A 27,836-nucleotide genomic window follows, 5' to 3' on the forward strand; every position below is an offset into this window, starting at 1 on the left:
TGGAATTAGGAAATAATTTAGATTGCTACATATTAAAATAAATCTCCTTGTTTTAGTGACATATAGCAGGCAAAAAATAATTATGAAAGAAAATTAACACAAAGAAAGTCAAGAATGGAGCCTGCTCTTGTGCAAAATTTATCATTAAGAGAAAAATGAACAACAGAAGGAATAGAGAAAGACTACTAGAATGTGAAGAATGGGCATTTGAATTACCTTAATTTTTGTGACTTTGAGTTACCTTGATAAATAAAATTATGGTTTCAAACTATGCTTTGCAGAATACCTAAGACTTTGTGGAATGCCCCCAACGTACCTAGAGAAAGAACAATGGTGATGTGGTAGTGAATATTGAGAGTCTGGTTCAACCAGAATGCTTCATTGTTACCTGAATAATAAGTTGACCCCTCACTAAGATTTCATTGGAAAAAAGGATTTGTAGCCAAAAGTGTTTGGGAACAATTTAAATAGAATTAGTGAAATGTCTAAATGCTCAACAAAGATGGTATATGATGTCATCCATCCCTTTAAATGCCTCTGGAAAGCATTGCTAAGTGAACACAGGACTCTCTACTAGACTCAGATTTAATCTCCATACAGTTTTCCATGTGGTCACTACCAGTCAGTCAGAGTTGGTGTGTGAATCAAAACCCATTTGTTACCTATATATGACTAACTTCTGTAATTTTGTTGGACCTTAAAAACACTTTTGAAAGATTTGAGCTAAAACTTTCAGATTAAAGAAGGAAGAGGCTAGAAAAGAGAGTGGTTAAATAGGAACTGGGTCTAGGATACACACTCACATTAAGTATTAAGGTAATAGCCCTTGTTTGCAATTACCAGAAAATGCTTATTACCAATTTGTTAATTGTGGAAAGGCCTTCAAAGCTCATTATGTATGTGTTGAAGATGCAGTTGAAATCAGTCATGTTTTCAGTTGGGAATCTGGACCCATAAAATAACTGTATTCTATAAATTATAAAATTTAATCACCAAAAGTTTAAACCTGTCAAATCAATGTAAGAGTGGGAAATAAAATCTGCATCTCATGGAAATGAATCTCATGCTGTCTCCGTGGTCCTTGCTTGGACCAAATAATGGCTTTTAAACTTCTCTAAATTAAAATGTAAAAAAGCATTTCCATGCATATTTGAAGAGTTCCAAAGCAATTAATGCATTAACTATTAACTTTATTTGAGGTTGAGTATGTTTTATGTTCTCTGAAGTCATTGAACTAATTGTGACATAAATTTAAAATTAATTTTTGAAGCAGTGACCATTATTTGTCTCTGTTAACAGGGCTATTCTAATGTGATGCTGGGATTGAGTTCACCTAGTTCACTCCGTATCAAGGTTGACTCAAAAGTCCTGTAGAAGATCTGAAAGAAATAAGTAAGTGACTGTTTAGTAATGATTCTCTTTGGTTCATTGTGCTTATGTCTGCTTTTCTAGTATTTATTTTATTCTTTAATTTTTTGGTTAGGTATCTTTATCCAAAAGTTAAGAAAGTTATCAGTAAACCACAGAGACTTGTCAAGTAGGACTAAAGGAATATTCATCTTCTTGCCCATCCCATTTCAGTCTTTGCTGTGCTTTCTCTTCCTATTAAGTTGGTTTCACTTTTTAAAAAAATTATCATGGATTTATGTGGAACATGAATTTGGTTCTGAAATATTGAAAGGATTAGTCAAGAAAAGCACCTGGATTATTTTCAGTTATGATTATGTGGTCTTTTATAATGATATTTTCAGTATTTATTAAGATTGAGTTGATATTGAGGTTTTTGGGAGATGTAGGAGTGCCAAAAAATAAAAAGAATAGCATACTAGTAATGATTTCTTTTTTAAGCTTTGATTTTCTTATAAACTTTTTGAGATCCAGCAAGTCAGCTGTTTAGAAAGCATTTGTTTCCTTTTTAGTGTTACATTTCTTTAAATCTAATAGGAATTTTCCTTGATATTTATAGTGTCAATTTAGAGAATTTTAATACCATTGTTTGGTACAAAGCAAGGGTCACAGACATGGCATGGGATGCATTTCCAAAAGATGTAGATTGATTTCCCACTCTTACTCAATATATCATGCTTCTGCAACATTATTTTTTTCAGTGTCACCACTGAACTGTGATATCATTCAATTAAGATTCAGCCACCTATTGGTGTAAAAATATAATTATAAAAAGAAAATTAAAAGAAACTTTAGGTGAGGAGTTTATATCATTTCTCATCTTAGACTCCGCACCCCCCTGCCAAGTAGAAGGGAGCCATGGTATCTGATTTCTCCTGAATTCTTTTTTCTTTCTTTCCCCACTCCAGAATTCTTTATTAAGGGGTTCACTGAAAGTATATGTACGACAAGCCTCAGGACCCTCACTGTTCTGCTTATGTTGTTTTATCCCTTTCTAAAACTTTTTCCAGATGAAGGCTCCATATCTTCCATAAGAGATATTTTTTCAGTCTGCTTGACTTTTATAGTCAAATAGTTTTCGGGCAGTTTACCTACTATTTTGCCTGTGGACCCCTTGTTTTCTACCAAATTTATTTTGCCAGATATACAAACAAAATGATTCCACACTTATTTATTATTTAAGATTTTGAAGCACTTTGACAACTTTTCACTTTATTTTACTCCTTCACTAAACTCATTAATTTTACTCTTGCATTGCTTATGACCTAAGGATGATATTATTATCCTTGTTTATTAGTACGTGGAGAAACTAAAATGTGAGTGATTTGGTAAAGGTGATATACTTTGTTGTGATTTTACAGCTAATAATAAACAATTAGGTATTACTAGAAAAGTATCTGCTAAGGCCTAATATTTTCTTTCTGGGTTATATAATTTATGGCTACTGTAGACAATGGTGATGTTGATATAATATTTAAATTCTCATTTTTGAGTAAAGGGACATTTGTTTTAATAATACTAGGGGGATTTAAGATTTATAAGTGGGACAGTGAACATCATGGAACCATGAAAGAAATGATTTTTGAAAAACAGAGTCTTTTTCCCAGAAGGGAAACATAATTGTGTTTGAAGTTAGTTCTGAAAATCTGCTTCTGGAACTTGCTAATTAGACTTTTCCTGGTCATAGGCATATAGTAGTTTTTATATTTTTAACTGAAGACCAACCACATATTGGTGGAAATAATGCATATGCAAAAGGCAGTGATTCTTCTTAATGAAAAAATATCCGAAACAGTGTTTTTCCTTGGGAATACATAGAATTTATGGATCCTAGAGCTGGAGGTACCATGATAAGACAAGAGGGGGATGACCGAGAGGCAAGGGTTTGGGATTCAGGTAGATAAGGCTTTGGATCCGTGCAGCCATTTGATAGCATTTTTAATCAACCTTGGTTAACTTCCTTAAATCTTTGCACATTAGTTTTCAAACCATAAAAGCAGGGACAGATAAAACTGTTTGTTAGATTATTGTAAAAATTTAGCACTTAATTTATAGCTATTTTCAAGACATATTCATTTTTTTCTTCAATTTCTACTACTGTGTTCCAACCCCTCCCCAAATCCCAAAAGTGAATACTTAGTTGAGTCTTCCCATTTTTAAGCAGTTTGTTTCAGCATTATCCCCATTTTGTCTCTCAGAGAGGTTAAATAACTTGCCCTAGTCTATACTTCTAAAGTGGGAACTAATATGTTGTTTCATGCAGCTTGCAGCTGAGACTGTATGTAAGTCACTGGGTGGTTGAGTGAATGGGTATGTATGTGTGTGTTTTACTCCATCATAGTGACAATTATTTTCTGAGTTTCTGTTGTAGGAGTATTAAATCCAATTAAAATATAGAATTTAATTATTTCAGTGTACTAGAAATAAACTTTATTCTCAGTCTTAGAGAAATTAATGTAAGTTTCACAAATACTTGTTAAAAAGCAAGCATCATACATGACAAAACATTTGCTGAAATTTTCAAGTCATTGAAAAGAAAATTGAGTCTACAGGAAGCTGATTTGGCTGAGGAGGGTCTGGGTGAGTGATTCATGTTCATGGCACACTGACATCCATTAACAAAAAGTAGCAGGAACAAAACTGCAGAGAGAGAGGCTACAGAGTGGAGCTGTTGAGAATGCAAGCTTGCAAATCAGATCGCTTAGATCTGAATTATGGGTCCATGGCAAATTTACTGTCTGTGGAAACTTGGACAAACCATTTAAACTCTCTAATCCTTAATTTCTGAATTGAGAAAAAGAAGATAATAGTTCTTCACTTCATAGAGTAGATTTGAGGACTACATTTGTGAATTCATACAAAGGACATTGTAAGCATTAAAAGAACTTAGTTGTTTTGTTTCCTATTGTATTAGTTTCACCAGTTGACTGTAGTTTCGGGCTATTTAGCAAATATGCTGCGTAACTTTGGGCAAGGAGATGGTAAAAATGGGTTACTTTTGTAAATGTGCTCTCTGTGTTTTGGTTAGCATGTGTATTAGTTTTCTATTGCTATGTAACATATTACATGTTTAAAAGCTTAAAACAGAGTTTTATTAAATCAGTTTCTACAGATTAGGAGTCCAGGCATAGCTCAGCTCAGGGTCTTGTCAGGCTGCATTTGAAATACTGGCCAGGCTGCATTTTCATCTGGAGACTGTGGTTGTTTTCCAAACTCACTGGTTTGGGCCAAATCCTACATCGGGATTGTAGGACTGAGATGGTCAAGAGGCCGTCCGTGGTTCCCATGCATGTGACCCTCTCCATATACAGTCCACATTATAGTAGCTTGCTTTTTGAAAGCAGTAGGAGAGCCTCTACTGTATGAGAGCAAGATAAAGCCATACATACATATGTGAATTTGAGTATGTGTATATGTATTAGTATAATCATTGATGTGCCATCCCATTGAAGCAAGTCATAGTCCTACTCACATGTAAGAGGATAGAATTACAGAGTATGAACTTGGGGGCCACCCTAGGATCCGTCTGCCAAAGCATGTTAAACTTATCTTAAAATTCAAATAACCCATGATTTTAGATGTTTTCCAGTTTATTTATTTCTGAGAGGGAGTAGAACATGAATGGGGGAGGGGCAGTGAGAGGGAGACAGAATCCGAAGCAGGCTCCAGGCTCTGAGCTGTCAGCACAGAGCTCGACACGGCGCTCATACTCACGAACCGCGAGATGATCTGAGCTGTAGTCGGATGCTTAACTGATTGAGCCACCCAGGCGCCCCAATTTTAGATTTTTACAATTATGTACTATTTAATAAAAAGGAATATTTGTTCTTATTGTAAACTTACATTCTCAGTTATGCTTATAGTGTGACTCCCAACAGATCATTCCTCCCGGTTAACTAAGATTTATTATTATTTCATGCCAGCTAACCTCAGGCTAAATGCAGCCTACCCTGGTGTTTAATACTCTTCAGAATCTGACAAAACCCAAATACTAACCTTTTCTCCCCATTACATCTATATGCCTACCTTGAATCCCATGCCTTTCACTTTCCCTCATTTCTGTCAATTTACAACCTATTGTTTCTTTGACTTTCTCCATCTCTTTAAAGCACATTTACATCTCTATCTCTTCCATTTTACTTTTTTTGTTTCTTCCCTCCTGTTCAGCCAGCCTGACTTTTCATGTATAGTATCATATCTGTCTTATCTGCAGCCTTGCCTATAATAGTATCCTAAGAAGTGTTTACTAAATATATGTACCTTCTTCATTTAAAACCGTGGTCAGTTTGGCCATGTGTAGCAACATGGATGGACCTTGAGGGTGTTATCCTGAGCGAAATAAGTCAGGCAGAGAAGGACAAATATCATATGTTTGCACGTATAGGAGGATTAGGAGGAACTTGACGGAGGAACAAGGGGGAGAAGAAGGGTGGAAATGGTGGGGGAAAGGGAGAGAGGCAAACCATGAGAGACTCTTGAATGCTGACAAAAACTGAGGACTGATGGATGTGGGGGGAAGGGGGGGATGGGCATGGAGGAGGACACTTGTGGGGATGAGCACTGAGTGTTATGTGGAAACTAATTTGACAATAAACTATTTGTAAAAAAATAAAATAAAATAAAATAAAACCGTGGTCAGTTTGATAGCCTTTTCACTTTGAAAATTATATTTGAAAAGGCATTCTTCATAAATTATCCACTTTTACACTGACTCAGTAATCTGAAGTGTATCTCAAACAACCTTTATATTGCCTTTAAGAATCCACTGCAGCATACACATTTGGAATTGATTGCACAGAGGAGAACATGAATGATTGGGGTACAGGAGGTGGGCTGTGGTAAGCAGCCTTGAAGATGTTCCTTAATGATCCTGTCTCCTAGTTTTCACACACTCTTATTTTTCCTCCCATGTTTACCAAAGTTGGTCCATGTGGCTGATAGAATATGGCATAGTGATGGTATATTGCCTTTCAGATTAGGTTATACAAGACATTAAGACATCTCTCTGGGGTGTTCTTTTTCTATTGTTTCTGTCTCTCTGTCTTTCTCTCTTTTTCTCCCCTTCTCCCACTTTCTTCTTTTCCCTGTTTCTCTCTCCTTTTTTTTTCCCCTCTCTCTTTCCTTCTGTGTCTCATGACTAGCTCTGGGAAAGGCCAGCTGCCGTAGAGAAGTCCATGTGATGACGAACTAAGCCCTCTGGCCAACAGACAGGGAGGAATTTCCTGACAAACCATAAGGCTAAACCACCCAGCTGAACTACTCCTGGATTCCTGATGCTCAGAAACTGTGTGAGATAATAAAGTTTTCCTGCATACTAACCTGCTAAGTTTGAGAGTGATTTGTTTCATAGCAATAGATAATTTATGCATTATATATTTTACCCATAAAATTATTTCCATAGATTTCATCACTGTTCTTGGCTTTCTGGGGAATAAATACAAGGATTCATAGTATACTGCATACACTGTGTCTAAAGTAAATGTAATTTGATAAGTGTGTATATTGGTAAGATAGGCAAGTGAGTAGAAAATGTGAAATGTTTAGATTTCACCCATAATACTGATTTTATAATATGCAGAGTTCCCTTCTAATCTCTTTCTTACCCACTGATCACATCAGTTTTGGATAATTGTGCTTTCTAGGGGCTGGGTGGGTCTGGGTACTGGTCTGATACTGGTTCTTTTATAGAAGAGCTATTTGAGATAGTTAAAACCACTCTTACTTTTACAAAATCTGAACTTGAAGAATGTATTCTACTAACCTATCATACTAGTTTCTGTTTTTCTTTACTGTTCTTATAGAATTGTAAAGGACAGAGTTATATAGCAGCATCTAGATATATGTACACATCTTTGGGATATTATGCTTTGAAATGTAGAATTCACTAGAAAAATAATACATTTGATTTCCGGAAAAGTGAGTTGAGAAGTATGTGTCTGTAAGTAATAGACCAACATTTTTTAAATAAACTCACATTAAATCATCATTACAATTTCATTCTTATTGGTAATACTGTGATCATAGAACCTGGGAAAAAATACAGCCTTCTATTTAAAAAAAGGTAGAAACTTATTCCTATCAAAAAAAGAGAGAGTTTACATTTATAATTTTAGATTTGTGGTTTAGAGTGATCCACTAGTAAAATTTCTGGTACCATTATACGAAATAGCAAAATATGGATTTTAACTGGCCTGCTTTTCAATTCAACTGAACATTAAGTACATTTTTAATGGTCTTATTTGCTGGGAAGAACACCATTACAATAATCTGCTTTTTACAGCCCATATCAAATATGAACCAGCATCACTTATTACGAAGTTTGTGCTTTGGGAGACATTTTCACGGCATCTATCAGTATTGCCCCACATTTCTTGGAATTAGTCTTTAATGTTATCATTTTCCAAAATGAGTTGTTGCTCAAACTCACTGGTTGTTTTGTGGTTAAAACCTAATCTGGCAGCTATATTTAAAATGTCATACAAATTTGTAAGGAAAGGTCCTTCTGGAAACTACATTATATTAGGAATTGTATGAAAATGTAGAAGAACTGTCGTGCAGCTTGGCATTTTATTTTTTTATTTTTTTGTTTTTCCCCCCTATATAATATCTGAGGGGTGAATAAAAAACCCATTTTTAACTGTTGGCAATTCCAGTTTTTACTATTGTCTGCTGGAGAACAGAGGACTATTACTGTAAGTGTCATGTAAAATAAAGTTAGTCTGAAGCTTTCTTTTAGCTGTCAGCCTTATTAAGGAGCTCTTCATGTGTTGAACCCAGCACCTGGCATTGTATAAGTGATGCATGCGAGAGCCTGGGGAGAGCTTTCTTTCTCTTCACTGTGGCTTTATTAGGTCTTGCTCACATTTTCGCTGTTGCTCTGCCTTATCCAACTTTCTAGCTGCAACTCACAGCACAGTAGGCCTAATATAGGCTGACGCCTTTGCCTGAAGGCTGATTGAAACTTGTGTCTCAGAGTTGCTAATGCTCACTGAACCATTTTATTGAAGATAAAGTAAATAAAATAGATTGCCATATGAGAATTCTCTGAAATCAAATGGAATAATTTGGCAGGTTTAAGCCCATGAAGAAGGCAAAGCAGTGAAACAGATGCGAATACTTTTTATGTTCAGTAGATCAAGGGATACATATTCTTGCTCTGTTGGGCCTAAATATTCATTTTTGTCTCCACAATTAAATGTTAACCATAATTCTCAATTGCCATATTATTTTTGGTCTTCAACAATGGGTCCTCTGTAGGAGAGTAATGTGGATAAAAACTTTTGAGACTATAATATTGTGATGATTTTTTTTCTTTGTCTTTTTCTGCTTAAGCGCATGGATCAGTAGCCTTAGAGAATTTAATAAACAACGCAAATGAATGGATTTACCAAAGTGCACTCTAGAATCTTAAGGTTGGAAAATAACAGTAGGTCTTACCTTACTAAAAATGCTAGTAATCTTGAGAGTCTCCATTCATTAATTAAGAGTATGTGCTCACATGAGAACAACCATTTTTATAAATAGTCCTTTGAAGTTCTTTTGTTTTTTGTTTTTTTTTTTTACTACAACTGTGAGGTTTATAGAAAGAATTTTAAAATATATATTTTGTTTAAAAGATATATTTTGAAATAATTTGGGAAGAAAGAAGAAGTTAAAGAGAACTTAGCATCTCGAATTCTATGAAATTATAAGGACAATAGCATATGGTACCATATAATATATATTGACATATTTAATTTGTGAATGACAAAGATTTAAGCACTTGCAGGAAGATGTGTGAAAAGTCTAATGCAGAGAAATGAAGATCTCTTATTTGATTGCCTGGGTCAGATTAAAAGTAAATATTTATAGAAGAGAGATCAATAAAAGGGTTTTGTTAGAAAGTTTCTGAATTTGCTAATTAAATACAGCATTTCTCTTCAGACTTACAGAGAATCTGTCACATACTTTCTTCTATAATCTCTCTTGTGTTTTTAACAAATTCAAGATAGCTTTAGATTATATGCTTCTTAAATGTACAATTGAGTTTTAAAAGTTTTCTTTAAATTTTTTAAATGTTTTATTTCTGAGACGGAGAGAGAAAGAGAGAGAGAGAGAGAGAGAGCGAGCAGGGGAGGGTCAGAGAGAGAGGGAGATACAGAATCTGAAGCAGACTCCATACTCTGAGCTGGCTGTCAGCACAGAGCCCGATGCAGGGCTCAAACCCACGAACCATGAGATCATGACCTGAGCCGAAGTCAGACGTTTAACCAACTGAGTCACACAGGTGCCCCTTAAAATTGTTCTAATACATTTTTTTCCTTTGTTTCTTAGTTAATGATTCATGCTTACTTTTTAGTTAGATCCATTAAATTATATTTTCTTGTCTCTAGGTATCCAATAGCTCATCAGCTCTCACAACTGTGACTGTTTATATTATCATGATTTCCACTAACTGTCATCAATTAAATGCAAAGCACACGTTATATTCTTATATAAACAAGGAGCCGTCTTAAAGAAATATTTGACACTCCTTTATACTCTTGTAAACAATGTTAATCTATCGAGAACTGCTATTTCTTAACCATAAATTCGACCTTTGCCTCTAGGATTCAGTCAGTCTCAGGGTGCAGGGTGTCTTGGACAGCATGTGGGACTGAACAACAGTAAACATGCTCCATATTTTCCTGTGAGTGAACTGAAAACTGTGCTCACATTTCAGTTTGTTTTTCAGATAGTAAAGCTGAAAGTATAACTAATTATTCAGTACCAATTAAGTAATTTTATATTCTTAGTGTTCTAGTACCCTCTATTTCATATTTACCTTCCTTGTTATATTCTGTACATATGTCTCTCTGGTTAATCAGAAATGTTGAAGTACATTCCTCTATCCAGAACTACGTGTCGTTTATTCTGGACTCCAACCGTTTATCTCCTTTGAGATTTTGGTTTTCAGCGTGAATTTGCCTTCAGTAAGTCACATGTTAAGAAACGGTTTTTCGAAATAAGGAGAGCATTATGCTGAGATCCTGAGAAGCCTTAATCCCTTTAACAATATACTCTAGACATTTAGCAACATGCCAAACTGCAAGTAAGAGGAACTTAGAGGAGGTGCATTTGATGAGTCAGCTCCTGAGTTCACCCTAGATTTCCTTATATACTACCTTGTCTCTGGCCACCCTCTGTCGCTACTTTGCCTTTACACTTAATTCTACTTTTCAAAATACGTGATTGTCTCTTTGCATTACTAGTTTTGGGAAAATGTGTAAGCTTTTGGCATTAATGTCTGATCCCTCAGACAGCTCCCTGGGCTGCATGTGATGATGATGACAATGACAACGACAATATTACTACTACTACTATTACTACTCGCCATTAATTTAGTACCAAGTACCCTCCTAAGTGATTCACTAGTATTAACTCACTTAATACAGCCTGTGAATTACTTACTTATGAGGTAGAGATCATTATTGTCCCCAGTTTATAGATGAAGGAGTGGGGCCCAGAAAAATTAAATATTTACTTCAGTGTTCCACAGTGCATATATGTTATGACTAAGATTTGAACTATGGCACTCTAGGTCCAAAGCCTCCAATGCTCTACTGTAGCCAGACTGTTGAACAGTCCATCTTATGAAATTCTATTTGTGGCCTATAATGTACTATACATTTAAACATAAACAGGTTTCTTGAACAATTTATCACTCTGTATATTCAATGTTTGGAAGTTAGCATAGTCTAAATGAGTAGTTTCTGGATTATTGAATGTATTTTAAAATAAATCACCTTTCTTCTTTCAAAATATGGATTAAACTATGAAAATATTAGTAAGAATCCATAAAATCTATTTGAAGAATTGGTGAGATCGATCACTGGTGAATGATTTGTAATTAGTGGTTTAGTCCATTGAAAGGGATTACTTTGTAATTACTTTAAAATTTTATTAGGTTAACCATGCATTCCGAAACCTTATTTTTATTTTCACTAAAGGTTTAACAGTGTTCTTGTATAATTATCACAAAGATATTTAAGTTAGAGCTTAATTAAAACTTAAATCCAAAATCTTAAAAATATACACCTTATAGCCAGATGACCATTTTATACATCATCCAGGACACTTTTGAGAAAGAAAGGATTCTATTATTATTTACCATAGAAAACAGGTATACATTGGGATTGTCATAGGTGAAGACGTGTGGTCACTGTGCTTGAAGCAGACGCTACTCATAGTTGTTTCAACATTTTTCTTCTCTGCTGCCAGACCCTGATGTTATTGAGATATGCTTCATTATTCCACAGACCATATACTGCATGGGAAACTGACCCTACTCCCAGCTTCAACAGATAGATACTAACGAGTTTAAGCCAGTTATAATAACTCCATTCCCTTGTCAGAAATATTGTATCTGTATTGAGTTATTAAAATATAAGTATTGAACAATGTTAAATAACTGCATTAATAAATAAATATGGTATTTATTTTATTTAGAGCTCTTCTTACCTCTTGGCCAACTTAAGGTGGTAACTTTCTGTTTTATTTAAACTTTTTAAAATTTAGATTGCTTGTTACCTAAAGCTATAATATTCTAATATACCCATTTTAATCACTATTTGAGGAACTGTACCCTAATCAGACTTTCACTATACAGGGAACTCTAGGTACGTAATACAGGATTGGCTTAGTGAAGTGGACTGAGGAGCTCAGGGGGGAAAGCAGAGATGGGAATTTACCCCCCAAGAGTTCAGAAAAGTTATTAAAAGAATGGAAAAGTGGCTTTTGTATCTTTTGTTTGCTGAAAATAATTTAAGACAGTCAAAAGATTACACAATAGCCATTTACGCTATGTAAATAGCACAGAAATACTCCTAGAAGTTTTTGAGAAGTTTTCTTACAGGAAGGCTTATCCAATTTTTCTAGAACCTGTCCCTACACCCCCTCCCACCACATATACACACACACACACACAGATAAAACTGCACTATGTGTGGGATTTTGAAGGGAATGGAAGATTTAAGCTACCATTTTTTTCCTCATTTGAAAGTAACTGCTGCTCTGATTCAACTTCTTGTTGTCCTGTTATAACTTAGGTGATTAGATATATGGATTCTTAGGTTCCCTAATATCACAGATTACTGGGATAAGGAGTCAACCTTATTAACTATGGCAAAGGAAACTGGTTAGATAAATTATATCATTCCTAAAATAGTGGAATAACAAAGAATATTTGGTTAAGTCAGTATTGCAAGTTATACAACACTGTTTCAGAAATACATATGTCTTAGGAGGGCTTCTGCAAGATGGTGCCTGGGGAGGATTCTGAACTCCCATACTCCCATGGACATTCCACATCTACAGCTACACGTGGATTATTTACTTATGAGAAGGGTCTGAAAACAATATGAACTACTTCTTCACAACAAAGGATAAAAATACCACATCGAGACAGATAGGAGAGGTACATACACGGTCTTACCCCTACCTGCCCGGGCACAGTGGCACACAGTAGGGATGGATCTCTCCAGTCTGGTGCTTCCCCCCAGAAGAATGAGGTGTTAGGAGTTGGCCACACCAACCCCTGGAATCAGCATAGAAGAGACGAGCCCCCAGAATGTCAAGCTTAAAAATCAATCGGGCTGATGTCCAAGGGACCCAAAGTAATATAGGAAGTTGAGATTCCCCTTTTAAAGGGTTTGTATGTTTTCTCACTTGCCCTGAGACTCAGAAAAAAACAAAACAAAACAAAACCAAAACAAAAACTAAAAATGCGAGGCTGTAAGTCAAGAAGATTTCTTTGCTTATTTAAAAGCATCTGAGGTATTTGACTGGCTCAGTCAGTAGAACGTGTGACTCTTGATTTCACAGTTGTGGGTTCAGGCCCCACATTGGGTCTAGAGATTAATGAATTTTTAAAACCATCATAAAAATCGTCTGGATAAGCAGGAGAGAGTTGAAACTCTCTTCAGAGATAGAGGCACTAGTGGATGTTGGTGTTATACTTTCCACCAACCTTGCTAACTTAGGTAGGTGAGCTTGAACGTGAGCTTAAACTGCTACCTTGCTGAAGCCAGAGAGTGCAGAACAGTTACGGTGTTCTCCCATTTCCTGGCTGGGGCTGGCTGGTGCTAGCAGTAATGGCATTCTCCTGATCCTGGCCAAAAGCTGTGCACAGATAAGGCACTTTCCTGATGCATTCCTGAAACCAGGGCTGAATGAAGTCAAGACACTTCCTTGCTGCCTTTATGAAGCTACAGAGTGTGCCCTGACCCCTGCACTCTCTAGTTACTTAGCTAAAGCCAACAGGTGTATACAACCCAAACAGGAGACACCCCTTGGTCACCTGTCCCTGGTGACTGTGAGAATGGTAGTAATTGGAAATACATTACTTGGTAGGCCACCTCCTTCAGAGCACTACACAGATAGCACACTGAAAGACAATCCTAGGCTTCCTGTGAAAAAGGGCTAATTTAGCCAGGAGTTTTAGCCTGAGGGAAGGTTTCCTACACATCTGGAGTCTAAGAAGACACATAAGCAACATAAGCATGGAGACACCATTCTTGTGCACCTCTTTGGCCTTGCTACAACTCAGCAAGCTCCAGAAAGGAACTTATATGTTCATCCAGAGCTCTGATTTGTGTAACTGTCACCGAGGAAATACCTCTGTATATACCTCCCCCTGGTATGGAGACCAAAAGGATTTAAGGTTGTGGTCCCACAGGACTGTATACAATTTCCATACTTTAAAAGCTGCTGCCTGAGGGACTGGGTTCCAGTAGGCCTGAACTAGGGGCTAAATGAGATTCCTCCCTTTGAAACACTGACAGGTCTTGGCACACCCTCACCAATGGGAACATATCAAGAATCAATCAAGTAGTTTAGACAATCCCAAAGTCTCAGGAGATAACGGAGACCTAAGGCAAGGTTGAACAGAAGATTTATCATCAACACAGGACCACCCCTTTAAGAGAGATAACTTCTTTGCCTAATACACGTGAATACACACAGAGAGTCAAGCAAAGTGAAGATGTGAAAAAATAAGTTACAAAGGAAAAATGGAGATGAAATCTCAGACGAAGTCCTCAATGGTATGGAAATAAGTAGTCTCCCTGATAAAGAATCCAAAGGAATGATGATCACTGAACTAAACTTGGGAGACAAATGGATAAACACAGAGACAAGTTCAACAATGAGACACAAAATATAAGAAAATACCAAACAGGAGTCCCAGAGCTGAAAAATACAGTAATTGAAGTAAAAAATACAGTAGAGAGATTCAGCAGCAAACTGGGTGAAGCAGAAGAATGAATTAACAAGCTGGAAGACAAAGCAATGGGACTTACATAGAACGGCAAAAAGAAAAAAATGAATTTTAAAAAATAAAGATTACTTAACGGGCCTATAGGACATCATCAAGCAGAATAACATTTGCATTATAGAGGTCCCAGAAAGATAACAGAGAGAGAAACAGCCAGAAAACTTACTTGAAGAAATAGTGGTTGAAAACTTCCCTATGGAGGAAACAAATATCCAGGTTCAGGAAGCCCAGAAAGTTCCATATAGATGAACCCAAAGATCCATACCAAGACACGTTATAATTAAAATGTCAAGTTCAAAGATAAAGAATCTTTTTTTTAATTTTAATTTTAAAAAAAAATTAATAGATTATTGTCAAGTTAGTTTCCATATAACACCCAGTGCTCATCCCCACAAATGCCCTCCTCCATGCCCATCACCCCCCTTCTCCACCCCCCCCCACACCCATCAGTCCTCAGTTTGTTCTCAACATTCAAGAGTCTCTCATGGTTTGCCTCTCTCCCTCTCCCCTCCTATTTCCCCTCTTCTTCTCCCCCATGGTCCTCCGTTAAATTCCTCCTAATCCTCCTATACATGCAAACATATGGTATCTGTCCTTCTCTGCCTGACTTACTTCACTCAGCATAACACCCTCAAGTTCCATCCATGTTGCTACACATGGCCAGATTTCGTTCTTTCTCATTGCCATGTAGCATTCCATTGTATAGATAAACCACATCTTCTTGATCCATTCATCAGCTGATGGACACTTAGGCTCTTTCCATGATTTGGCTATTTTTGAGAGTACTGCTATGAACACTGGGGTACATGTGCCCCTATGCATCAGCACTCCTGTATCCCTTGGGTAAATTCCTAGCAGTGCTATTGCTGGGTCATAGGGGAGTTCTATGGTTACTTTTTTGAGGACCCTCCACACTGTTTTCCAGAGGGGCTGCACCAGTCTACATTCCCACCAACAGTGTAGGAGGGTGCCTGTTTCTCCACATCCTCACCAGCATCTAGAGTCCTCTGATTTGCTCATTTTAGCCACTCTGACCGGCGTGAGGTGGTATCTCAGTATGGTTTTGATTTGTATTTCCCTGATGAGGAGGGATGCTGAGCATCGTTTCATGTGTCTGTTGGCCACAAAGATAGAGAATCCTAAAAGCAGCAAGAGAAAAACAAATTGTCACATACAAAGGACACCCTGTAAGTCTGCCTGCAGATTTCTTAGAATCTTGGAGGCCAGAAGGGAGTGGTGTGATATACTCAAAGTACTGAAAGGAAAAACCTTCTAACCAAGGATACCTTACTTTGCCAAGATTATCATTCAGATTTGAAGGAAGGATAAAGAGACCCCTCAGACTTAAAGGAGTTCATCACTAGTAAATAAGCCTTATGAGAAATATTAAAGGGACATTTAAACTAAAAAGAAATGGCACTAAGTAATACCAAGAAAACATAATGAAAGTAAAAATCTCAAAAAAAAAAAAAAAAAGTAAAAATCTCACTGGAAAAGGAAGGAAAGAATAAAGATCAGAGTGGAAATAAATGAAAGACTAAAAAAGATAATATGAAAGATCAGTGAAACTAAGAGATAGTTCTTTGAAAAGATGAAATTAATGAACTTTTAGCTGAAATCTCCAGTAGAAGAGAGAAGACTCAAACAAATAAAATCAGGAATGAAGGAAAAGAAGGAACAACTGATACCACAGAAATACTAGGAATCATAAGAGATTACAAAAACAATTATATGCCAACAAATTGGACATCCCAGAAGAAATGAATAAATTCCTAGAATCTTACCCTCTTCCATGACTGAATCATGAAGAACTAGAAGACTGAGTAGACTAGCAAGGAAATGGAATCAGTAATCAAAAACTTCCAAACAACAACAACAACAAAAATTCAGGGAGCACATGGATTCACTAGTGAATTCTACCAAATATTTAAAGATTTCCCTATCCTTCTCCACTCTTGCAAAAAATTAAAAAGGTGGGAATGCTTCTGAACTCGTTTTAAGAAGCCAACATTACCCTGATAACAAAACCAAATAAGCACACTACAGAAAGAAAATTACAGACCAATATCCCTAATGAACATAGATGCAGAAATCTTTACAAAATATTAGCAAAAGCAAACTTAAATGAATTTTAGAGGGATCATACACAGTGATCAAGTGGAATTTATTCCAGGGAATGCAAGAATCATTCAACATCCACAAATCAATCAACGTGATATGCTACATAAACAAAATGAAGGATAAAGATCATATGATCATATCTATAGATGCCAAAAAGGCATTTGACAAAATTCAACATCGGTTTATAATAAAAGCTGTTAATAAAGTGGTGATAGAGGGAATGTTTCACAACATAAGTCCATTTATGACAAGGCCAAAGCTAATATCATAGTTAATAGTGAAAGGCTGATAGTTTTTTTTTCTAAAATCAGGAACAAGGCAAGGATGACACTCTCCCCACTATGTTATTCAATATAGTATTGGAAGCCCTAACCATAGTAATTAGCAAGAAAAAGAAATATAAGGGCATGCAAGTTGGAAAGGAAAAAGTAAAACTGTCACTTTTTGCAGTTGACTTGTTACTATATATAGAAAACCCGAGAGACCCCACCATGACATATTTGATAAAGGATTAGTATCCACAATCTATAAATAATTTATCAAACTCAACCATAAAAAAACCGCTAAATAATCCATTAAGAAATGGGAAGAAGACATGAATAGACTTTTTTTTTCAAAGAAGGCATACATATGGCTAATAGACACATGAAAAGATGCTCAACATCACTCATCTTTAGGGAAATATAAATTAAAACTACAATGAGATATCACCTCATCGCTGTCATAATGTCAAAATTAACAACACAGGTAACAACAGATGTTGGCAAGAATGCGGAGGAAGGGGAACCCTCTTAAACCATTGATGGGACTGCAAACTGGTGCAGCTATTCTGGAAAACAGTATGGATGTTCCTCAAAAAGTTAAAAGTAGAATTACCCTATGATCCAACAATTGCACTACTAGATATTTACCCAAAGGAATAAAACTGATTCGAAGGGATATGTGCACCTGGATGTTTATTACAGCATTATCAACAATAGCTAAATTATGGAAAAAGCCCAAATGTTCATCAACTGATGAATGGATATAGAAGAAGTGGATAAATATATACAGCATTTAATATATACAGCAATATAAATATTACTCAGCCATCAGAAAGAATGGAATCTTGCCATTTGCAATGATGTGGATGGAGCTAGAGTGTTTTATGCTAAGTGAAATAAGTCAATATGAGAAAGACAAATGACCTATGATTTCACTCATAGGTGGATTTCACTCATGTGGAACTTAAGAAATGAAACATCATGTGATTTCATTTAGATGTGGAATCATAAAACTAAACAAACAAAACAAAATGAAACTCAGATTTGTAGATCCAGAGAACAAATTGTTGGTTACCAGAAAGCAGAGGTTTGGCAGGGGAGAAATAGATAAAGGGGTTCAAGAAGTACAAACTTACATTTGTAAAATAAGTAAGTCATGGGGATATAATGTACAGCATAGGGACTCTTGTCAGTAGTATATTAACTTTGTATGGTGACAGGTGGTAACTAGACTTACTATAGGGATCGTTCTGCAGTGCATCTAAATGTTGAATCACTATGTTGTACACTTGAAACCAATATATGGTGATTATACCTCAAGTAAGAAAAATAACATGTTTTGCTTAAACTCTTTAGTTATTCATAGGATAATTACTAGAAATGTATATATATATATATTCTGTAATATATATTTGGTGAGTATGTGTATTATGTATACTCACCAATGTATATGTAATGTGTATATGTAATGTATGTACATATATTATTTGTGTATAATGTACATTATATATATAATATATAATAACATCTGTGGTTATTGCTGAGGGATAGTTATTAGTTTTTAATTTTTTATTTATAATTTTTATATGATTTAAACTTTGTTCATTGAACATGTACCATTTTCTTAAAATAAGAAAAATATTAAAATAAAATAGAAAATAATTAGTAAATTGTCATCCAGTTGCAGTTATCTAATTAGTGTGTAATTTATTGCCATATATGGTTAACCAGGTGCTCCATTGCTTAGGCATTCCTAGTAATAAAGATTTACTATATCATTTTGCTTGTGTTTCTGTTCAGGATTTTAACTCCTTTAAAGACAAAGATGTTGTAGATCATGTTGTTCAAGAGCCTTTAGAAATTGGAATTTTCATCCGTCAGGGATTTTTTTTTTGATACTGTACACTTTTTAAAACACCTAGATATTAGCTATGCAATGACTTATATTTTAGAATTGTATTTATAAAACCTGAGAAGGATTCTTTTCCCTGGATAAGCTAATTTAAAATTAATCCTAAGAAGGGACTGAGTAGAGCAGTGCCTCTTAACACCATAAGACATAATTTCACCATTTATAACAAATATTTTGTAATTCTTCTTTTACTTATATGAAATGAAATTCTTAGATATGTTTTCATACATATAATTTCAAAAATCAGCTTAATAGAAAATGTAAATGATAAGGTTTGACTAAATTAGAAGATTTTATGAAGTAGTCATGTAGTTGCTCTAGCTGTAGAATAACTATAATTATGATAACTAAAAATAAAAGGATACATGAGCCATCATTAGTGCTCTTTCTCAAAATGGTGAAAATGGGACAATTCTGAAGAAAATAAATATTACTTTGATATACAGCATTACTGAACTCCTGATAAATTCAATGCATATTAAAAACATGGAAAAACACTGTAGACCTTAAATGTAAAATAAGGTTAGGTCTAGTCACAAGTTCTTTATTTTCATGAATGTTCAGAAAAAGTCTTCCAAGACGCAGTGGTAGTCTTCATTATTGCAGGATGACTAGCAGACATAACCCCTGCCCACTGGTGGCAACAATGGATCAAACTATTACAGCCAAAAATTCTCACAGATTGCCAAAACTCCCTTTATTTATTTATGTATGTATGCATGTATGTATGTATGTTTATTTTTGAGAGAGAGAGAGAAACAGAGCGTAAGTAGAGGTAGTGCAGAGAGAGAGCGAGACACAGAATCTGAAACAAGCTCCAGGCTCTGAGCTGTCAGCACAGACCTGATGTGGAGCCTGAACCCACCAACTGTGAGATCACGACATGAGCCGAAGTTGGACACTTGAATCAACTGAGCCACCCAGAAGCCTCCCAGAACTCCCTTTAAAAACCAGTATGGCTGAGAAGCTCTGGTTGCAGTGTTGAGACACATATGAGTTCTTTGTCTTTGCTACAATCTGTGAAGTTAGACAAGTCTGTTTATCTGTCTGATAGTCAGATCTATGATGTACTGGTGAAAAATAATTTTTAAAAAGCAGTTTGCATAGACTCCTATGATCTCTTTTTGTAATTACATACAGTCTTTTACTTTTGTCAGCATAACTTGTAGAAATCCTCAGAGAATGTTTGTTCAGACTTACCTTCTTAGATGATTCCGTTGTGTCTCAAGGTCTGGTCAACATCCCAAAGAATAGGTATTTCCCCCAATCTCCAGTACTTGGCATTTGTATAAATTCTGTGTTGTGCTGCCTAATATTTTAGTCAGCTCGCTGAATGTAATTAAAAGGGTGGAGGTATCACTCATCACTAAATAATATTTGAGAAATTGAACATTTGTGATTGGTATAATAAAAGCAGAAGTCAGTCCCCGAGGCTGGTGATTAGCAGAAGTCAACTCATAACTTACTTTTATTGAGTTTTAACTGTAGATTTCAATTACCATCATGATTACTTAGCAATATTTATTGACTGCTCTCTTGCATGAAATTTCGTATTTTAATTTTTGTTAACTCTTAAATGGTCTTTAGGAATTCCCATATTCTTACATCCAGAGACATGACAGTGTACATCTTTACAGTCACAGTGTATGAAATTTTGATGATAAAATATATTGGGTTATTAGAAATTCATATAGATGTTCAAATATTAATTTACTTAATGCAAAATTCTATGGAAATTCCTACTTGTCAGGTACTTCTCTAAGAAGTTTTTTTAAATTTTATTTGTTTATTTTGAGAGGGAGAGACAGAGAGGCAGAGAGAAAGGGGGAGAGAGAATCCCAAGCAGGTTCCATTGACCAGCACAGAGACCAATATGTGGCTCGATTCTATAATGACCATGAAATCATGACCTGAGCTGAAATCACGAGTTCGATGCTTAACTGAGCCATCCATGCTCTCCATAAGTAATTTTAAAAAATTATCTTGGTCTTCACAACAACTTTAAGAGGAGGTAGTATCACCCCATTTTAAGTCAAGAAACAGAGACATAATTAGTAACTTGTAAGGGTGGAGCCAGAATAAACCAAGGCAGTCTGATTCCACAGTTTATAACTTTAATCTAGAAATTATTGCCATGGACATACCCAAAAGTAACTCTATAATGAGCCATACCTTTGTATAATCCCCTCTCCTTGAGTGAGGGCAGAACCTGTGACTTGTTTCTAGCCAACTGAATATGGCAAAGTCATTGCTGTGAATAAGTTATAAAATTCTGTATGAAAAAGCTGGAGTAAGATATTATCCTGTGTGTGAAGAAGTAAAAGAATGTGTTTTGAGAGTACCCGTGAAATTGCTGTGTTTTACAAGTAGCCTCTCAGGAGCTGAGACAACCCCTAGCCTATACCAGCAAGAAAATGGAGCCTTCAGTTTTACAACTACAAAGAACTACAATCATGTGAGCTTGAAACAGGGTCTGGAGCTCCAGGACGAACACAGCCCAGCCAACCACTTGATTGCAGCATGTGAGAGCGTGGGCAGATGACCCAGCTCAGCTGTGCCCAGACACCTGACTCCTAGAAGTCTTAGAATAATAAATACATGTTGCTTTGAGCAGCTGCCCTTGTGGTGTTTTGTTACACAGCAATAGGTAACTAATACAATTATGAATAATTGAAATAAAATCCATGTCACTTACTGTCAAGCAAGTAATTTTTATAGATAATGTGAAACAAAATGATTTTTGAAGGATCCCGTGGAGCTGTTTGGAATTTCAACAGCACATGACTGTGATGAATCTTCTATATACATAAGAAAATATGATTGAAGGTAACACAGGGTGTCTGGATGGGCCAGTTGGTAAGCATCTGCCTTCAGCTTAGGTCATTATCTTGAGGTCTGTGAGTTCAAGCCCCACAGCAGGCTCTGTGCTGATGGCTCAGAGCCTGGAGCCTGGTTCAGATTTTGTCCCCCTCTCTCTTTCTGACCCTCCCCCATTCATGCTCTGTCTCTCAAAAATGAATAAATGGTAAAAATTTTTTTTTAAAGAGAAGAAAATATGATTGAAGGTAACAGTATCTATATTTGGGAAGACTTAAAGGTCTGTTTTGAAAACAAGAGATGTCTATTAAAGAGTTTCTGATATTTTAAGGGATGAATCTCAAGCATCACAAAGTGAATCTGAAAGTCATTTAGGGAGTTTAGTAGAGGACTTGTTTGACCAAAGCACTGAAGCTAAGAATAACTTTCATGGAAGTATTTATCTTCCATGTGCTCTGGTAACCAGTGCTTATCTCTGTTCTTTGTAGATCATTTTCTACCTTTGTTTTATAGTTAATCTTTTTCAAAAATTGATCTTTACTGCACATGTTTCCTTAATATGGTCAACCTCTCCTATTTGTGGTATGCTTAGAAATCTGAAACTAGTATATCTTTGTCTTTTTAAAAATATACTTATAATCTCAAAGTTTTGGATAACTTAGCTTCTTTTCTGCTTATGTTGTTGATCATCTGGAAACTTTGTGAGCCATTATGATCAATAATTTACAAAGTAAGCTGATTTTAATTAAGGTATATAAGAATAGAACATTAACAGCATAAATAAATTGATGCTACAGGAATGAAAAAAACAAAGTATTTTATTCAGTTATTCATTCTTTTACATTTTAAACCTACAGCCATTATCATAAAAGTATTAAATACCTTAATAAAACTCCTTGTTTAATAATTTTTTAAGTATAGATCAAAGTACATATGGTACTGGAGATTCAACAGAAGGACTTTAAGAGCAATTGTAATTAGATAACTTAATAATTAGATAATTGTAATTCAATACAACAAATAGCTACAAATTAGTTTATATGATAACAGACCTATGGGTCTACATAAAAAATTTAAATTTATCATATAGGATTGTGAGTTCATTATGTAATCTAAGTGATCTAGGATTATGGCCAGAGAAAGTAGTAGCCATTAAGAAACAGACAAACACACATCTTAGCTTCTACAGTTCTTTAATATGGGTTTCTAATTCTTACATTTTAAACTGTTCAGTGATCAGCCACTTAGAGGATGGTAAGTGTATGTGCATGGGAGGGCTCATGCTGGCCTAGAGAATAAATAAAATGTGTAATTTTTTTAAAGTATCTTTTACTGTGATATTGTTATAATAAAATTTGTAAATTGAGATTAGGTGATCGCAATCTTTCTCTATAATCTGTGTTCTCTTAGTTATACTTTATCTTTATTGATTACAGTTAACATTTCCCACATCTCTTTTGCACACCCAGAGCAGTAGTTTGAAATATTTCTGTAACAACATTAGTAGGGAAACATTTAAGAGTAGAAAATAATTCTGCATGCTGGAAAGAAAACACATTACATATACAGTCAATAGTAAGCCAGATACCTCGTATACATTTTTATTGTGCCTTATTATTCTGGGTATCTGTTGACATTATTGTTTATGTTCATAACATGAGAATGGAAAAATACAATATGTTTGTCCTCATTTGACTTTTTTGACATTCAGTCAGTTAAAAGGTTTGTAAGACATTTAATTACCAAATGGTATGATCATTATTCATCTCATCATTTGATATGTAATGTCAACTGAATTGCCTCCCTGGAGCGCACTGTGTTTCACAGATCAATAGATTTACCAAGAGCTTGAAGGAGAGCTTTAAACATTCATTGAAAAGAAGGAAAATATATCCCTCTAGTAAAATGGCTTGTGTAGTCAATTCATCAGTTTCATAATTATTTTATTTACTTCTATGAATAAATCTCCTTATAACAATAATTTTAGAGTATTGCAGTGCCTTTAAGTAAATTAAATTATAGTGCTAATCAGATTTATTTTACTCAAAGGCACTGAAAACTCTATGACAGAAATACAGAGGCAGATATTTCTTGAATGAATTCTGCTTTTGAGATCTGTCTTGATCTATTTCTATTTAAATCATGGTTCTCAATATTTAGAGAAAGAGAGCAAGTGAGGGAGAGGCAGAGAGAGAGGGAGACGAAATCCCAAGAAGTCTCCATATTGTCAGTGCAGAGACACATGAGATGCGGGGCTTGAACTCACAAACCATGAGATCATGACCTGAGCCTAAACCAAGAGTTGGACACTTAACTGACTGTCACCTAGATGAGTCACCTAGGGAGTCACCTAGATGCTCCCCTCATTTAGTAACTATGAAAACATTATTTTGCATTATATCCAATCCTTATTTGTTATTAAGACATTGTTCTGAGAGGTTTGGAGCTATAAGGACAAATCTTCCCACTTCCCCACCCTTTGGATTCTCACCAGTCCTGACCAAATCCCACTGAAGAAAGTTAGTAAAAAAACATTTAAAATTCATTGAGTACCACTGTGTGACAGCTTCTAATCACTTTATGTGCATTAACTCTTTTAATGTCTTGACAACCATGCAAGGTAGCCACTGCTACTCCCATTTTGATACATGAGTTACATAACTCATCCAAGGTCATGCAGTTACTAAATTTAAGAACCAGATTTAGGACCTTGAAAGTGGCTCTTAAGAACTTATACATACTGTTCTTTGAGAACAAAAGGAAAGTGGTAATGGAACTATTGGACTTTTAAAATGCTCTATCACTTTTCCCTGTGTGTGTAGTCTGTGGTGATTTGGAGAGTGGAATTTACGTATTAAAGTATGGGGTTTTCAGTGATCTGTTAGATGAGCCAGAGAGAGTCAGGTCTGGCATTTGATTTTACCCTACTTACAGTCTAACAAGTCAGTCTATTATTGTTTCATGGATGCTAGCAGAAGACATCAACTCCTAGACCAAGGACAAAGGAATGTATTAGTTATAGCACAGCAAGGAACCTGAGCATCAGTCATCATATTTGCATCAGTTTTTCTTGCTCCCAAGTACTGTGTGCCAATATAGCCCACATAGATGCTATGCACATGGTGGGTGTATGTTATAGCTGAGGAACACTGAGCTATGGACATCTGCCACTTTTATAGAAAGCTGTAAGCATACTCTCTGTTCTTTGTCCCAGAGAGATTAAATATCTCATAGTTCAAGGCTCCTCACTGCAAATACAACCTTGAGCAGTAGACCCGATGAAGATAGGATAGGGTCTCACATTCTTGCTGTATTCTTACGGGCTGTAGGATAGCCAAATACTCATAGGGAAAAATTATTTTCTACTCCTGAACCTTATACTGCGTTAGTTTCTTATTGTTGCTTTAACAAATTAATACATCCTCTGGCTTAAGACAACACACATTTATTACCTTACAGTTCTGGAGGTAAGAAGTATGAGATGGATCTCACTGGGATAAAATCAAGATATCAGCAAGGCTGTGTTTCTTTCTGGAGACTCTAGGGAAGAACCTTCTTTCTAGCCTTTTCCAGCTTCTAGAGGCCATTGCATTCTTTAGCTCTTGGAGTCTTCTCATTTTCAAAGCCATGAATGTCTCATTGAGTCTTTCTCACATCACATCATTCTGACATTGCCTCATCTTCTTCCCTCTTCTACATTTAGGGACTCTCTGATTATCGTTGGCCCACTGGATAACCTGGAAAATATTTTTGTTTTAAGGTTAGCTAATTAATACTTTTATTTCATCTGAAACCTTAATTCTCCTTTATAATATAAGGTAACTTTTTCATAGGGTCTAAGGGTTAATATGCAGACATCTTGGGAGGCCTTTATTTTGCTTTATCACATATACCTTCTTGGCTTTTGGTGAGTTTTCCTGAGTTGGCTACCATGTTGGCCAGTCTGACTAATCTGACTGACAGAGGTTGAAATCAAACTGTTCAGTTTATGTCATAAGGCATTTAATTAAGGCCACTATTAAAAAGAATCCAAGCATCAGGATAAGGACAACTTTCAGTGTTGATCTATTATGCCCATAGAGTCCTGGACTCATCCAATGTTATATAAATACTGAGGAAGACTGGTAGGTCTTGTTTTAGTCAGCCAAGGTAAGTGTAAGGCTAGTTAATTATCCATTATGACCCACACAAGGGACTTTAGACGGACATGCTGATCTCTGGTGTCATTGCCAATAATTATGGGAGGAAATAGATGGGCCAAAAGGCAACTTCCCAGTGAAGAAATATTCCATGGCTCAGTCTCCCTCACATAAAAACATGTAACTGAAAGGGCCCCAGTACCCCTCTTTGAGATGTGTTGCTAAGCTTTATTTGGATCACCAGTTTACATTAATTTGGTTAAATTACCAGGTTACATTAATTTGGGCAAGATCCCCAAGACCATTGGGCATCAGGAGAAACTATGAATATGAGTTCATATCACAAATATTTAAGCAAGGTTTAGGGGTCAAGGAGGATTAATTGTTCTTCCTTCCCCCATCTCCCAGAGTCTAAGGTGCTCCTTCTCTAGTTCTGCGGTAGGGGCTGGGTAAATAGTATACTCAACCTAGTGGTCATTATTCTTATGACCTAGCATTTTGTTAATGAAAGTATAATTTACAGGAGACTGAAGTACAATTAAGTTTGAATTCCCTATCTCTCCTTCTAACTGGATTGCCACCCTTAAAGGTGTACTAACCAGGCTGGCTGGGAATTGATGTTAGGGTGAATAATGGTATAATCATATCCAGGAATGGCCAAAAAGAGATAAACCCTTTCTGGAGACAGCTACATTCATTGAAGATGCCCAACTAAGGCAGAGGGATCAAGAGGAGGTAAGGGACATAGGTTCAGAAATCTTTCTGAATCACTTTTTACGGAGGCTCTTCCAGTGCTGGACAGCTCAGATGCCTTTGGAAGTCAGGCAGCATGGACTGTTCCTCAAATAAATTGGCATTCAGTCTATTTTTGGGTGACCTTTGTGACAAAAGATGCACTATTGTCAGACTATAGATGGTCCAGAAGCTGAAATATGACATAGTTATGATTCAAGGACCACAATAGTGTGGCCAGAGTTGGTTGATTAGACTGGAACAGTGCCAGTAGAATCTGAAAAAGTTTCAACAGCTGTGAAGTACCAACAGTAGCCCTGGGTCAGGGGCAAAGGTCCAGTGTACTCAACTTTCCAGGAGTAGATGGAGTCAATGCTGTTGAGAGTTAATTCCCCATGGTTCTCTACTGTCCACATTTCCTGTGAACAGAGGAACTACCTGGTTCTTTTCTTTAAGAATATCTTTTCAAGAGTGTCTCTATAGAGAAGAGTCTTGTAAGAAAGAGCTGTAGCCTTCTGGAGCAGAGAGCAAGTTTGTTCACTATACAATATAATAAAGATGATGTATCCATCTGGGATAAAGATGGGACAAACTTATTTCTCACTACAGAATATCCAGCCTCCCTAAGCTTAGTGATCTCCTCTAACGTAACCACTGCCTATATAGTTGTCACTTGGCCCTCTTTGTATCACTCTGTAGAAATTGGAGCTCAAGAAACTGCCTAACTTGTTAGTGTTCATGTTAGATCCCTCACAGTTTTCAACAAATGCTACTGGAAATGTGGCCTTCTGTATGGCTATATCAATGGACCAATTTTTGGCCAATGTTGAAAGTCTGGCTTGCGGTTGCAGCCTCTGTATCAGAAACAGAGCTCTTTATTGTGTGTTCAGTTTCAATGGTGGGTGCACTGCTTTGTCTGGTATGATGATGGATTCTTGTAGTAATGATGGTGATCTGGCTGGGGCAGGCTTGATTAGCATCTTCATTCCAGTTAATCTCATTAGACAACAATCTCTTGATGAGGGCCTCTATAAGAGTAATTCACATAATCTGATCAGTAGCCATAATTTTCCCCCATACTTTATAGTCCTAGTGGTAGATGTCTTTCATGTGTCAATCTGTGATTCTCCAGGGGCAGACCATATAGCTTGGCC

The 27,836-nt window shown here is 36.0% G+C and overlaps 1 protein-coding gene across 8 annotated transcripts in view; it reads left to right on the top strand.

Annotated features, from left to right (window-relative positions):
* Positions 1-27,836, top strand: part of FOXP2 (forkhead box P2) — a 588,171-nt gene that overhangs the window by 164,901 nt on the left and 395,434 nt on the right. For 7 of the 8 annotated variants that reach the window (XM_077752288.1, XM_077752279.1, XM_077752343.1 and 4 more), the window contains one exon: positions 1,300-1,392. The exons of the other annotated variant lie outside the window; for it this stretch is intronic. The gene's annotated coding sequence lies outside the window, so the exon portion shown is untranslated. The remainder of the gene's footprint in view (positions 1-1,299; positions 1,393-27,836) is intronic. 8 annotated transcript variants of the gene reach the window in all.

Source organism: Crocuta crocuta, unplaced genomic scaffold (genome assembly GCF_008692635.1).
Source record: "Crocuta crocuta isolate KB4526 unplaced genomic scaffold, BGI_CrCroc_1.0 scaffold397, whole genome shotgun sequence".
Classification (NCBI taxonomy): Eukaryota; Metazoa; Chordata; class Mammalia; order Carnivora; family Hyaenidae; genus Crocuta; species Crocuta crocuta.